The 16021-nt window shown below is 40.7% G+C and overlaps 1 protein-coding gene across 1 annotated transcript in view; it reads right to left on the minus strand.

The window, feature by feature from the left end:
• SALL1 (spalt like transcription factor 1) overlaps positions 1–15818 on the minus strand; it is a 122377-nt gene extending 106559 nt beyond the window's left edge. Inside the window, exon 1 of the mRNA XM_050922515.1 lies at positions 15737–15818. The gene's annotated coding sequence lies outside the window, so the exon portion shown is untranslated. The remainder of the gene's footprint in view (positions 1–15736) is intronic.
• Between the last annotated feature and the right edge of the window lie 203 nt (positions 15819–16021).

Consider the following 16021-nt stretch of genomic DNA (forward strand, 5'->3'; position numbering starts at 1 on the left):
TTTCTGTATCATCTGTGTAACAAAAAGCAGTTGCGTTATTTGTTTAACAAATCTCTCAGACTCTGCTGGATGAATTATCTATACAGTTTAAGTCACTTCAGTCATGGTAAGTTTACTTTCACATCAAATTTTCATCACCCAAACAATTTATAGTTGTATGGGCCTGATCCAAAATCAATGGAAAGATGCTCATTGACTTCACTGGGCTTTAGATTAGGCCCTACATGTACATTAGCATAATGACTCATTATTTTCAGTTTATTTTGTGATCTCATACTGACTACCTGATAAGCTTGTTTTTCCCATCATTGCTAGCCAATTTCTGGCCCACCCTTCAATGAAAGGATCATGTCTAGTCTTATTTAGCTTTGATTAACATCATTAACCTATCATACACTGACGCGACTCACACAGCAAATTGGTAAGCCAATTTCAGCAAGCAACATAAAGCACAGAACAGCTTGGATTGTCAGATAAACATACCCAGAGGTGCAGTTAGGATGCTGAAATTATTAGGTGAGTGATAGGAAGCCAAAAAATCAGTGAGGCACTTGAACAGAGAGCATAAACATAAATATCCAAAAGCATGCCGCAGTGCATGTGTATTTTATGTTGATGTGCTAATACATTATCTGCTAAGAGTTTATTTAGACCGTTTTTGTATTCCCTGCTATTCATTTATCTGCATAAGGAAGAGGCACTAACAGGACAGTTCCTTATGAACAAGCAGCCCTGTGTGTTTTCCACTGCTGTTTATAATCCTTCATGCTCATATCTATAATTCATGAGCAAACTGTTTCGTGAACGTTTCCATAAAGGTTGAGCAAAGTACGGTGCTGTTAACATTCGCACTGTCATGCACAGAATCGAAATGTGCCCACTCTCATTCTATTCATCACAGCTCAAAGACATTTTGGCAATGATATTATCCAAATATTATTAAAACTTTGAACCCTGTCCCCATAAATTATCACAAAATGGCTTCAGAGCCATTAGGCAAGGAGGATGTATGGGCTCCAGTTGCTTTGGAGTAATTATGTGCTTAAAAGGAAGCGTGGCTAAGCATTCTACTAGTAAAAAGAGAAAAGCTATGATCATTTGTTACTGCTTCAGTGCTATGCACAGTACTGTTCACACAGGTCAAGCCAACCTTACAGCAGGACAATTATCTGCCTAGAGAGACCAAACATCTGTTATTAAGTACGCACAGACACCACTGCAACATGCTGGAAATCTTGTCCACTTCATTGGCTGAGCTTATGGTAATGTACTTCAAACACTTGGCTAACTCTGCACAACATCCCCCTTTCTTATTGTTACTTCAACAGTTCAGCTTTGAAATATGCAGTACCTTCACTCCCCCATTACTTCCTTTAATATGCGCACAGCTGTTAAAGATGCCGGTGTAACTTTAGATGAGTCTCTGTCTTTTTTTTGTATTTGTTTCGTTACATTCTTGTGCATTTATAAGTTACCAACTGAGCAGTGTTGTAGAGATAAAGTACAGCACAAAAGCACAGGGTCACTTTGCTTTTGCATTATAAAACAAATCCTCCTTTGATTTCTGTGTTTCAAACATTCATTAGGCTGTTAAGAGAGACGAAGGAGGTCATTTTAATTTTATAGGTATGAAATATAACCTCCCCCCCACAAAATAAACAAACAAAAACAGAAACCCTGGAGTCTTTTTTTTTTTTTTTAATAATTAGTTCTGGAGTAGAATATATTGCAAAAGTTGACAAAAAGAGAAACACAATCAGGTAAAGAGAGATGACTTGATTAGGACATAAAGAAGGGCTAAGTGGATGTGTGACTGCAACCGAGACACCAAGAAGCAGTGCAGCTGAAATCTGTTCCAGGTGGGTACTGTAAATCCATTCTGGGGTTTATTGATCGAAGGTTGATTGTTTTTCTCTGGTGAAGAATGTTAGCTAACAAACCTGCAACTGCTGACAAACAGGTAGAAGAGCTTCTCTCTGTCTGATAATTTACCTGAAATAAGGAAGAGATTCTGAACTGTATATAATTTGCTCCACTACTAATAGATTTGATGGTAATAGACAATACTTTCCCCCCTCTGATAGAAATTGCAGATGTAACTGACACATTTACTTTTACAGGGCACAGCAACAACCTTAAAGGAGATCAGTGAGCTGGTGCCAGAGACGTCAGGGTAAGAAATTAGATCCATCTTTTCTGTCTTAGCCTTTTCTAAGGCACCTATCACTGGGTAGTAATGGGAACTTGGGAGAAGGAGGAAGAGGATGCTAGATGGAGAAGCTGCAGAAATTCAAGACCCTAAAAATATTTTTTTACTGCAAGGAAAATGAGCAGTTTGTATTTGTTTTTGTTACATGTTCCCAGTAACCACCACCTGTAGTCATTTTAAGAAGGGCCTCTACAGCCAGCAGATTTATGCTTGCCTAATCTACTGTCTATATATGCTTCCTTTAAAAAAATCCCAGAGTCCCCTTCTGAAAAATAAAGTGAGGCCAAGATATTGGCCTCGGTTCTACAAATGGAAAGTAAAAAATGAAGAGCAAGACAAGGAGTAGTGGGGAAGTTGATCCTGAATTAAAGATAGCAAGAGAAAAAACAGGGGGAAAAGGGAAAAAGAAGGATCCAGGGAACTACATGGAGCAGGTCCTCAAGGAATCAATTTTGAAGCACTTAGAGGAGAGGAAAGTGATCAGGAACAGTCAGCATGGATTCACCAAGGTCAAGTCATGTCTGACTAACCTAATTGCCTTCTATGATGAGATAACTGACTGTGGATGAGGGGAAAGCAGTGTTATTCCTTGACTTTAGCAAAGCTTTTGATACGGTCTCCCACAGTATTCTTGCCAACAAGTTAAAGAAGTATGGGCTAGCTGAATGGACTATAAGGTGGATAGAAAGCTGGCTAGATTGTTGGGCTCAGCAGGTAGTGATCAATGGCACCATGTCTAGTTGGCAGCCAGTATCAAGCGGAGTACCCCAAGGGTCGGTCGCGGGGCCAGTTTTGTTCAATATCTTCATTAATGAATGAAGGATGGTGTAGATTACACCCTCAGCAAATTTGCAGATGACACTAAACTGGGAGGAGTGGTAGATACACTGGAGAGTAGGGATAGGATACAGAAGGACCTACACAAATTAGAGGATTGGGTCAAAAGAAATCTGATGAGGTTCATCAAGGACAATTGCAGAGTCCTGCACTTAGGATGGAAGAATCCCATGCACTGCTACAGATTAGGGACTGAGTGGCTAGGCAGCAGTTCTGTAGAAAAGGACCTAGGGGTTATAGTGGACAAGAATCTGGATATGAGTCTACAGTGTGCCCTTGTTGCCAAGAAGGCTAACGGCATTTTGGGCTGTATAAGTCGGAGCATTGCTAGCAGATTGAGGGGTGTGATCATTCCCCTCTATTCGGCATTGGTGAGGCCTCATCTGGAGTAGTGTGTCCAGTTTTGGGCCCCACAATACAAGAAGGATGTGGAAAAATTGGGAGGAGTCCAGCAGAGGGCAACAAAAATGATTAGGGGGCTGGAACACATGACTTATGAGGACAGGCTGAGGGAACTGGAAATATTTAGTCTGCAGAAAAGAAGAATGAGGGGGGATTTGATAGTTGCTTTCAACTACCTGAAAGGGAGTTCCAAAAAGGATGGATCTAGACTTTTTCAGTGGTAGCATATGACACAGCAAGGAGTAATAGTCTCAAGTTGTAGTGGAGGAGGCCTAGGTTGGATATTAGGAAACAGTATTTTACTAAGAGGGAGGTGAAGCATTGGAATGGGTTACCTAGGGAGGTGGTAAAATCTCCTTCCTCAGATGTTTTTAAGGCCTGGCTTGACAAAGCCCTGGTTGGGATGATTTAGTTGAGGATTGGTCCTGCTTTGAGCAGGGGGTTGGACTAGATGACCTCCTGAGGTCCCTTCCAACCCTGATATTCTATGAAATGCACACCTAAGCACGTGATGGATATGAGGAGGAGTCAACTACAGCTATCCTCATTTGTATCATATTTGTTTTAACATATCTACTTGTTAATAAAGGATCAGTTGTGCAGGGGGTTTGAAATCAGCTCAGTGTGGGGGACCATGCCTTGTGTCTAACTTAACATTCACCCAGGCCGAACCTCAAAGGATTTGCGGGATCAAGGCCATTGATAAAACACACTTGTTGGAAGGATTTCCAGTTAGTTTCTAGTTCCTACAATAGATTTTCATTCCTTCCTTACATAGCCAAGCTCTCTCTCTCTCTCTCACACACACACACACATGCTAGAGGTGTTCTCCCTTCCCTGACTAGAACGGGTACTGGATCCATAATAGTCAGATCGATAAAACATGGTTATTTTTGTCAAACAATGGTCCATTAATTTAATACCTAACCCAGAGAAGGCATTCGGAGCAAATATGTGAATGAGTAAACCAACAAAGATGTTCGCTTTACTATTTTATAAAGGTTCAGGCTTATGAGTGTATGGTCTGAATTCCAATTCATTGCCTATCTTCCTTTGAATTAGAGCTCAGACTCTTACCAGGGATAAGAAGCCTTTATAATAGGTTCAGTACAATTACTTACACACTCTCACTGAAAAAAGGGCAACCGATCTCTCTGCATAGGCCCTTACGATGGGTAAATTTTGGAATTCCGTATATATACCTTCTCTGGCATTTCTCAGATACAGAGGGTAGTAAATAGAAAAACTCTTTGGGGGACTGGGATGGTTAGGTGATACACTTGATCTATGTTCAGTGAAAATAGGAGATACGCTTCCCAAACTGCTCAGAGTCAGTTCAAAAACAACCTTGAACACTATCCACAGAGACTCAGCTTGACTGACAATATTACCACACTGTAGATTTCACGGTACAAGAAAGTGTGAGAGAAACGGTCTCACTTTTTGTTGTTTAAAATACCTGCACCTGCCCCTTTGTTATTACAACTCCTGCCACAGTAGTCAAAGGGATGCAGCCCTGCACATCTCTGAGCTCCTTGACAGTCCCCTCTCCACAGTACTGGAAGCCAAGAGCTGAAGTTTTGGACTAGAGAGAGAGAGATGCCAGGGACATCATAAGCAGCCAAAACAACTTCAGAAAAAGTCTCAGAGAAGTTGCATTGGTTTGATTATATATAATTAAAAGAGAGAATCCAATAGCCCTGACACAGGTGGACTGAAACATTATCTCTGTGGATTATAGAGAGAAATGTATATTGAGAGGGGAAGATAATGCATGGGGCTGAGATGTTCTCAGGTAGTAACTGGTGTGTAAAGAGGGAAACTGAGATCCTGACCGCACTGAAACAGAACCGTGATAGTTTCAATCACGATTAAGAACATAAGAACGGCCACACCGGGTCAGACCAAAGGTCCATCCAGCCCAGTATCTGTCTACTGACAGTGGCCAATGCCAGGTGCCCCAGAGGAAGTGAGGCCAACAGGCAATGATCAAGTGATCTCTCTCCTGCCATCCATCTCCATACTCTGATGAACAGAGGCTAGGGACACCATTCTTTACCTTTCCTGGCTAATAGCCATTTATGGATTTAGCCACCATGAATTTATCCATTTCCCTTTTAAACATTGTTATAGTCCCAGCCTTCACAACCTCCTCAGGTAAGGAGTTCCACAAGTTGACTGTGTGCTGTGTGAAGAAGAACTTCCTTTTATTTGTTTTAAACCTGCTACCTATTAATTTCATTTGGTGACCTCTAGTTCTTGTATTATGGGAACAAGTAAATAACTTTTCCTTATCCACTTTCTCAACATCACTCATGATTGTATATACCTTTATCATATGCCCCCTTAGTCTCCTCTTTTCCAAGCTGAAGAGGCCTAGCCTCTTTAATCTTTCCCCATATGGGATCCTCTCCAAACCCCTAATCATTTTAGTTGCCCTTTTCTGAACCTTTTCTAGTGCTAGAATATCTTTTTTGAGGTGAGGAGACCACATCTGTACAAAGTATTCAAGATGTGGGCATATCATGGATTTATATAAGGGCAATAATATATTCTCAGTCTTATTCTCTATCCCCTTTTTAATGATTCCTAACATCCTGTTTGCTTTTTTGATCGCCTCTGCACACTGCGTGGACATCTTCAGAGAACTATGCATGATGACGCCAAGATCTTTTTCCTGACTCATTGTAGCTAAATTAGTCCCCATCATATTGTATGTATAGTTGAGGTTATTTTTTCCAATGTGCATTACTTTACATTTATCCACATTAAATTTCATTTGCCATTTTGTTGCCCAATCACTTAGTTTTGTGAGATCTTTTTGAAGTTCTTCACAATCTGCTTTGGTCTTAACTATCTTGAGTAGTTTAGTATTAATTATTAGATTAATGTCTAAGTTATTTCTAGCAGGGCATTATGACAATTTTCCTTGTTCAAAATGGCCAGGGATTTTCTCCAGCAATGACAATAGATATGCCTACTAGCTATTCCACATATAAAGTAGCATCTCTTTTCTTAGTGCAAAATGCTCTCATCCTGCTCAAAGCCTGAGAAAACTGGCGTTACGCCAATTGGTGGCTCTAATTTACACCAGGGGCTGAAAGGGGCCCTAATAATTGAAGGAGAATAGTGGTGGCTCCTAGCCATCTTTCCCTGCCACTTTCCCCCTCAGGTATACTGAAGGAAGCTGTAATGCATTTGAGCATTTGGGTCAAAATGAGTATTTTAGTGATAGTCAAATTCTATTTGGTTCCCCAGGACACTTGCTATCAAAAGTGTCCCTTACACACACACGTGAAACTCTCTCTGATTTCCCATTAAAGGACTAGGTCTAATTTGTAGCTCTTATTTATGACACACTGGATTTTACATGTTCAGTATCATTTTTTTCACTGAACTCTGCCTCCAACTACTTATCTCTTGAGAGAAGTTTCATAGGGAGGTTGAAAAACTAAACCTTTGCCTGTCTGTTGGCTTCAGATGCATTTGTTTGGAGATTTCAAACCTGACAGGCCAAAAGCCATTCAGCTGATCTTTAGCTTACATAGCACAGTAGCATTTTAAACACACTCTTATGCAGGACTGAACTAACTGTAATGAAGTCAAAAGTAAAGTAGTTCATATGGTCAATACTAGCAAAATGGTTATTGAAATGTATATTAAAATCAGCACTGAAAAAAAACCTTGGTGAAAATCCAGCTGACACAATACCTGTGTTTTGTAGCTCATTATCTTTCATAATTCAACCCAAATATGGTTCTACCATATAAAGTACTTGAAATTTAAATATTGCACGCATTATATATTATTATTAGGTATCAGTGGGCACTATAACAAATGTCTTCAACCTATAGATGTAATTCTATATTAAACTCTTTAACCTGATTTAAATGTTGTACAGAAAAGATTTAATTCTCTATTAAATTATTGAAAGTTTCAGAGTGATTTCTATAGAACCCTGATCAGTTTTTACAGAACTCTATTGGTTTCAATGTTATTAAATTCTATAGCATTTTTAATAAGGTATCCATTGTGCCATCAATTTTTCTGCAGAACTCCCCATCAAAATAAATAGGGATGTCTGCTTAAAAACTGAAGGTAAGTTCTTTTCACATAACTTTGGATCTTAGGAAGTGCTATTTGGTGTTTAAAGCTCATGCACATCTTCAAAATGAAGCAAGGATTTCATTCAAGCAGACAGGACTTGCCCAAAGATCTTTGCATGTATATGTCATGTATATTTATCTCTTTCCCAAAAGGAAAATGTTGACATAAAGGAGATTCATAAATTACAGGTATATCATGGTCAGCTTTATGGAATATACCAAGCCCAGACCCAACTCATAAACTCAGCATTTTTTAATCCATTTCTACACCATTATCAACAGACCTTCCTTGGAGCATTCAGCATCCTCTGCCCCTCCGTGCGCTTCCGACACCAAGTCCGCCCAGGCGTGGTCCTGGAGAAGTCAGAGGGTTCTGCACCCCCACTTCACAGTCAGACGTGACTCTTAGCCAGCCAGTAAAACAGAAGTTTATTAGATGACAGGAATACAGTCTAAAACAGAGCTTGTAGGTACAAAGAACAGGACCCCTCAGCCAGGTCCTTTTTGGGGGGTAGTGAGCCAGCCACCCACGTCTGCACTTCACTTCACGTCCCCAGCTAGCTCCAAACTGACTCCTACTCCAGCCCCTCCTCCTCTGGGCTTTGTCCCTTTCCCGGGCCAGGAGGTCACCTGATTCCTTTGTTCTCCCACACCTTTAGCTACCTCCTTACTGGGGGGAAGGGCCCTGGCCATTAGGTGCCAGAAGACAGAGTGTTGGCCATTTATGCAAACTGGCCCTTTGCTCTGCATCAATCTCACCCACTAGAGACTTAAGAAATGCATAGGGGAAACTGAGGCACACACACAGTATTCAGAGGAAACATTAAGAACAGTCCTACTTCGTCACACAGTACAATTAAAATTATTCTCTCAAAGGATGTTGTTTGTCAATGCGCTAACAACAAAGAAGGGTGCATAGCTGTTTGTGTCACCATAACACAAGTGATAGTAATGGAGGTGTTGCGGCTGAAACACAGAATTGGGAGCTGGGAAGCCTCTCAGATTTCCTGTGTCACACTGAGCAAGTCTGTCAATCTTATTGTGCCTCAGTTTCTGCATCTGTAAAGTTGAGATGAAAACAGCTACATCACAGAGGTGTGTGGGGCTTAATCACTGAGGGATAGGCTGTGCCACCCTATTCACTCTGAAAAGCATCTTACCCATTAAATAGTCCCATTGACTTCAAGGAAACCATTTGTGGAGTACAATACTACTCAGCATGAGTAAAGACATCAGAATCTGGCCCTTTGAAGTGCTCAGCGATCCTTATATGAAAGGCACTATATAAAGGCAAAGGTAGATATAAATTCCTGGAACTCATATAAAGGAAGCTTCACAAAGAGAGATTCACACACATGATTGATGGCTGTTATTCACAGTGCATATTAATTAATGCAGCCTTGAAACTTGAGAAAATTATCTGTGTACTGACACTGCCAGCTCTCTCAATGTTTTATATGGTAGATAGCTTGCCCTTAACGGGTCACTTATATTGTTTCCTGTATCGTCTGGCTACTTGATGTTCAGTATTTTTGTATGTAGGATTACATAAGAAAAAAAATCAAATGATTATGCAAATCTAATTTACTTTTAGCATAATATTTATTTAAATGATGATGCTAATAGGGATGGATATTTATATAGAAAGGTATTTACTTACAAACTGATGAGACGGGAAAAAGTAAAATGATTTTTAAAAGCTCAACTTCACATATTAGATAATTACCAGCTATACTGAAAGAACTCAATAACATGAGGGAATATGAACTCCTCTAATATATCAGTACTTAAAGAGCACACAAAGAAAGTTTATAGAGAAGGAATGAAACATTCCTGGCTGAGGGAGAGTGACACATACATTATGTTACATGTACACTTGTTAAATTTCTCAATAGACAGTAACAAACATAACAGGTTACATACACCTATTCTACAATACTACTTAACATTTATACTGTATACAGCACCTTTTATTTTATTGGGATCATATTAGCATATATCAGGAATTAGAGTGACACTGATGACTGTTTGCAGTAAAGGTTACAGAAGAGAGTTATCCTGTTTGAATTGTTATATGTCTATTTCTTTAGTAAACCTGAAGAGGAGGAGAAGGAGGAAAATGAGTGGGACTCGGGGGGAGGAGGAGGGAGAGAAAGGAAGAAGCTGGAACATATGCAGAAGTGATGTGTAAAGTTACACATCATGAAAGGCACCCTGCTCACGCTGAGTAGTACTTTACGCTATGAGTTGTCTCAGAATCCAGCCCCTATTAGCTGTAAGGGAGCCTGAATCTAAGGGTATATAAATAACTGAAAGTTACATGCTGAGGAGTAAATCGGGGAAGCAATTAACAGAAGGGTATAAGAAGGCATGAGTTAAAGCTGCACCTTTTAAACACACTCTTCCAGCCCCTTTGGGTGTAAATCACACCATGTTAGACTCTCTTACTAGTGCATAACTTACACCGTCAGTGTACAACAAACCTCGATGCCAACTCGATGCCAACTCTGCCCACATATCTACACCAGCGACACCATCACAGGACCTAACCAGATCAGCCACACCATCACCAGTTCATTCACCTGCACGTCCACCAATGTAATATACGCCATCATATACCAGCAATGACCCTCTGCTATGTACATTGGCCAAACTGGACAGTCTGTACGGAAAAGGATAAATGGACACAAATCAGATATTAGGAATGGCAATATACAAAAACCTGTAGGAGAACACTTCAACCTCCCTGGCCACACTATAGCAGACCTTAAGGTGGCCATCCTGCAGCAAAAAAACTTCAGGACCAGACTTCAAAGAGAAACTGCTGAGCTTCAGTTCATCTGCAAATTTGACACCATCAGCTCAGGATTAAACAAAGACTGTGAATGGCTTGCCAACTACAAAACCAGTTTCTCCTCCCTTGGTTTTCACACCTCAATGGCTAGAACAGGGCCTCATCCTCCTTGATTGAACTAACCTCATTATCTCTAGCTTACTTGCATATATATACCTGCCCCTGGAAATTTCCACTACATGCATCCAACGAAGTGGGTATTCACCCATGAAAGCTCATGCTCTAAAACGTTTGTTAGTCTATAAGGTGCCACAGGATTCTTAGCTGCTTTTACAGATCCAGACTAACACGGCTACCCCTCTGATACTTGACACCATCAGACAGAACACTTTTGAATTTGGCCTGGTGTTCACACACCATGACAAGTGTGGTCTACCTCTTTTTGTCTGAACAGCCATACGTAATTAATGTGGGCCCTGCTCCTGCACCACTGAACTCATCATTGAGTTTTGCTAATGATTTCAATGTGAGTAGTACAGAAGTAAACTCACTCTCTTTCTGCCACACTCCAAATACTCATCACCTTACAGCAGGGCAGAGGGGTTTTCCAAAAGACAGGACAAGTATGACATCGGCTCATGTCTAGTATCCCCAGGTCATGTTTACAAATGTTCATTGAAAAAAGAAAGTTAAGAAGGGCTTCTACATCACTGCAACTTTCTCTAGCATTCTGGAAAACTTTAACTAAACTTAATTTCCTGAGTGTGGTAACAGCAGATAAGATGTCTCAAACTAAGAAATATTTTCACAGCAAGATTGCTGGGTCCAGGGCTGGCTCTAGCAATTTCGCTGCCCCAAGCACGGCAGCATGCCGCGGGGGGGCGCTCTGCTGCTCGCCGGTCCCGCGGCTCTGGTGGACCTCCTGCAGGCATCCCTGCGGGGGGTACGGTGGTCCCACGGCTCTAGTGGACCTCCCGCAGGTGTGCCTGCGGATGCTCCACCGAAGCCGCGGGACCAGCGGACCCTCCGCAGGCACGTCTGCGGGAAGTCCACCGGAGCCGCCTGCCGCCCTCCTGGGAATCGGCAGAGCGCCCCCCCGTGGCATGCCGCCCCAAGCATGCGCTTGGCGAGTTGTGGCCTGGAGCCGGCCCTGGCTGGGTCAGAATACCATATTAAGAACTTCATCATTCATTTAGAGGCAAGCAAACTCTTGACCTATACATGATGTACATACACCATTCAGAGCCATACATAGCCAGATGCTGAAATCATTCTTAACCAAGTCAAGTTGGCTACTTGGTAAAAATACTCTAATTTTATGCCCAACCAGTTACATTAATTCTTTGCCCTTCCAAGAATGCTCACCTTAATGATTTGCCTATGAGTCTGAGCAAGGGCCTTTCCCGGTCTGTTCCAAAACAAGCTCCTCATTCTTTGTAAAAAAATTCCTGGGGTATTAATAATGAAATTAACAATGACATAATGTTCAGCTCTAGCCTTATCCTCAAACTCGGGTCCTCACTCAGGACTGCTCTGCGCTCACCCTCTAGACATTCTCTCTCAAAAGAAGGAACCACTCCCATCTCCCCTAAATCCAGGTAGAATAACAAATGACAACCGTGAGTGAGTCAGCAGAGCCAGTCAGATCAACACTGTTTAGACGAACATTGCCAACCTGTTACTCTGTTACTGTAAATGCATCTTGCTATAAATCACTTTTAAACCCCTGTTTTTATTAATAGTATTCATTTATTTAGGAAGGACTGGTTCACAAATCCTTGCCACATAAACATCAGAAACAAAACAATCATTACAACAGTGAGCTTTTGTTTCAGGAGACGTTATAGAGGAATAAAGTCATCAGATCTCTCTTTAACTGGGTGTCACCAGATTACAGAGGGAGCTTCATTGCAACACTCATGACATGTAATTTCTACTGATTTTATTAAATTGAGTGAAATCTCTGATTACACATTTAACAGAAGAGACACGTCTATCAAATGTTAATGTTAAATAAAAAAAAACTAAACTCTTGTTTTCAGTGAGACAATCACCAGAGACCATTCAAATTTAGAGTCAAATATGACTAAGAACTGAATCTGAGCTGCACTTGTTCCCAGCCAAATAACCTGCACAAAGCTAAAGGCCAGAAAAAAATGTTCAGTGGGGAGACTTTGCTACCCTTGCAATCTGAACACTCCCTCATGCTCCCAACTTTCCTTGATGGCCTACTGGGCAGTTGTAGGTTCCCATTGCTCATGGGTTTCCCATACTCCTTCTCTTATCCCTATCTTGTTAAGTCAAGTCCCATGATATTCTAAGTAGTCACTGAAGCAGATTTCATCCACTGAACAAGTCTACACATGGCTGCCTTCTGGACAGTTAACCACTAGACAGAAAACTATTGTGAGGGTAGAAAAAGTAAAAAACAGGGAATAGAGAGGCGGCTTGGGAAGGGAAGTTCCTCAGAGAAGTTTTCTTCTGGCCTGTATCTCACATAGTGTGTTGATTGGGTAAGGTGGCAAGAATGTGAAGATGAAATTGTGCTCTTAGGGAAACTCATATTCATTCCCAAACTTCAGAACAAATAGTACAAATATTAATATCAGCAATTCAGTGGCCTATGGTTCAGCTCACTTTGACAATGAACATCTAGATTTTCTCTTTAGCTGTGAGCTGCATTTTTTAAAGGTGCTGTAATAATCAAAGCTTCTCAAGGAAACAGTCTGTGTTATGGAACTTGGTAAGAACTCCTTTCCCTCAAAACAATGTGATTTAGGGTGAAGCACATTTTTATAAGGCTTCCCATAATTGAGAAGACATCTGTTAAACTGCAGGTGTCTTCTCTGTCTATTTCTTGCCTACTTGATAATAGATGATCTAATTTGTGTCTCTACACAGTTTCCTCCTTTATGTAAGTGACAGAGATAGAGTGATACCATCCTTCAACTAAAAGGAAAAATGACTTCCCTGCAAAATGTGACTGTACTTCCCATCACGTTAAATGATCAATCATGAAGTTTTACGAACTCGCTTTGCAGCTCTTTTGTCATGATGCTATGACTCTAGTGCCTGTTCGGTGTAGATATCTCATGCTTTTCATAACGCATATCCTGATTGCATAAGGAGCTGTGTGGTTCTTTCAGAACCCCAGTCATGAACACAGTGCCTCATGTACTGTGAGGACTTCGTGCACCAAATAAATCTGTCCTCCCTTCCCAATTTCTTCTTCTTCTCCTTTCTCACTAGCCGTTTTCTCTCACTACTTGATTGCAAGTTTGATTGCAAAGTGACCAGAAACCATTAACATTCAGTGATGGCATTTTTGAGGAGTACTAAATTCTCTCTCTCACGCACACATGCACACACAGTTGTATGTGAAAGCATAGTTCCCTATTCCTTTTAGGCAAAACAAGGGTACTGGGGTTTAGAATTCAGAAGAGGTTTATTCTGGGCTTTTTTTGTAGTTCTTACATAGTGTTTATATGAGGGTGATTCTGCCACTAAATTATTTGCAAATGCTTATCTTATTGGGGGTGGGGGCATGGGGTGGGGAGAGATTTGGAGCCAATTTGTAATAAGCAAGAGCAGATTGACCCAGATTAAAAGATACAATTAGTCTGTCTGAACAGTAAACCTGAAAAGTACTACTTACAAGAAGTTATTGTTTTATGACAAAAGGAGACACCCTGGCAGAACAATAAAGCCAGTGCCACAGATAAGAACCTTGCAATTTACTCAAAACACTATGGAAAAACCAGTTCAGAGATATAACAATCCCTCAAAAATAAAAAGATATACAAATTTTATCAGGACAAAGTTAAGTTCAATGACACACACATATTCTAAACATTATACATATGTACATACATATATAAATATACCAATATGACTCCGATTCTATTTTACACGAAGGATACCTCTCACAGCAAGGGTTCTCAATCTTTCCTGTCTACTGTGCCCCTTTTAGGAGTCTGATTTGTCTTGCATACCCCAAGATTCAACTCTCTTAAAAACTACTTGCTTACAAAATCAGACATAAAAATACAAAAGTGTCACAGCACACTCTTATTGAACAACTGCTGACTTTCTCATTTTGTCTGTATGAAATTTTAGTTCGTACTGACAGCACTAGTGCTTTTGATGTCGACTGTTGTAAAACTAGGCAAATATCTAGATGAGTTGATGTACTCCCTGGAAGACCTCTGCATACCCCTGGTTGAGAACCACTGCCTTACAGTACACTGGAGGCAAAATTCTGGTCAATTAAAATCACTGCTAATTGACTTAAATAGGATCAGGATTCCACCTTGACAGCACCAAAGGGCTCTAAAAAGTAGACCTAAATTTCATTTACAATCACGTTAAGTCTCCTCTACATGGCCAGTAAATGGAAAGTTGCCTTAGAGTAAATGAGAATCTGGCTCCATCGTATAAACATATTCACATGTGTATTTATATGTACACACACATTTTTAATATATCTTTAATAGATATATTAAAGAACAAACTTCTTGGGGCACGGACTACATCTTTTTATGTTTGTAAAGCACTGAGCACACTCTCAGCACTCAGATAATAAGCACTACTTATGTGTGTGGGTGTGGGAGGGAAAAGCTTTTGGGAGGGAGGGAGAGCAAATAGGCAAATATTTCTAAATAGAGCAAATATTTCTAAACAACTGAGCAGAATGAAAACAACCTCACAATTTATTTAATTTTGTTTACTAGATTTTTTTCATATCTAACATTAATCTTAAAAATAAAGGCATTAAAATATTATGCTCTGAACGCATACTCCCAATGGATATCGGTGCCACCAACATTCAGACTCACCCTACCGGGATGCCACCATATTCCAGTTCTCTATTAAAACTCTAGTCTGCTGAATGTGGTGAAGGAGTGGGATTAGGGTTATTCCAGAGGGCCAAACTCTGCTTCTGTTGCTCATACATGAAGTCTCTGTTTGACCTAAATCACGTAACCTATGATGTGGAGGAACTTCGGTAAAACCGTGCCTAGTTAAAAACACAACAGAGAGACAGAAGGGAGCTGTTCCTGTCATAGAGCTAGCTTCACCTCTGTCCCCTTTCTGGTCTCTCTCGGAGCATTTCCTCTGATCTTGTGTCTTTATTTACCCTCGGGTGGAATTTAGCAATTCTCTTACTCTCAGACCAGGACCTAGGCTACAGTACCCTGTGGATCAGCCATTCTTACTCAACAGGACTGACTCAATTTGGGCACCTGCAGTTCTTCCTTTTGGGGGTCTGTGAGCAGTGGTATATAGTGACCAGACAGCCTTCTTAAAACCAAAGCATTGCTTATTTTAACAGCAGGAACAAAACATTTAGAGAAAAAAGATTTTAAAACAACAACCTGTCTCTCTTACCTAAAGGCTTATTGGCCACCTGTGCAAGCTTGGATTCTTCAGACACCTCCAGTAGGTGCTTGTCTCTCAGTCTGGTTCACTTGAAGAACTATCCTGTCTCTTGAGAGAGTTCCTTTTTGAAACCTGCCACAGTTCTCTTGGTGTCCTGCGTCCACAGGACTCTTCCTGTGGTGGCTCAAACCAGTTTTGCAGATTGGCTAGAGAGGAGGAAAAAATTTCAAAGTTCATAGTCGTGGCATTGTCCCTTAGCAGCACTCAAGTGTTTGCTGAGGGGGTACTCATCTT

Source organism: Gopherus flavomarginatus, chromosome 14 (genome assembly GCF_025201925.1).
Source record: "Gopherus flavomarginatus isolate rGopFla2 chromosome 14, rGopFla2.mat.asm, whole genome shotgun sequence".
Taxonomy (NCBI): Eukaryota; Metazoa; Chordata; order Testudines; family Testudinidae; genus Gopherus; species Gopherus flavomarginatus.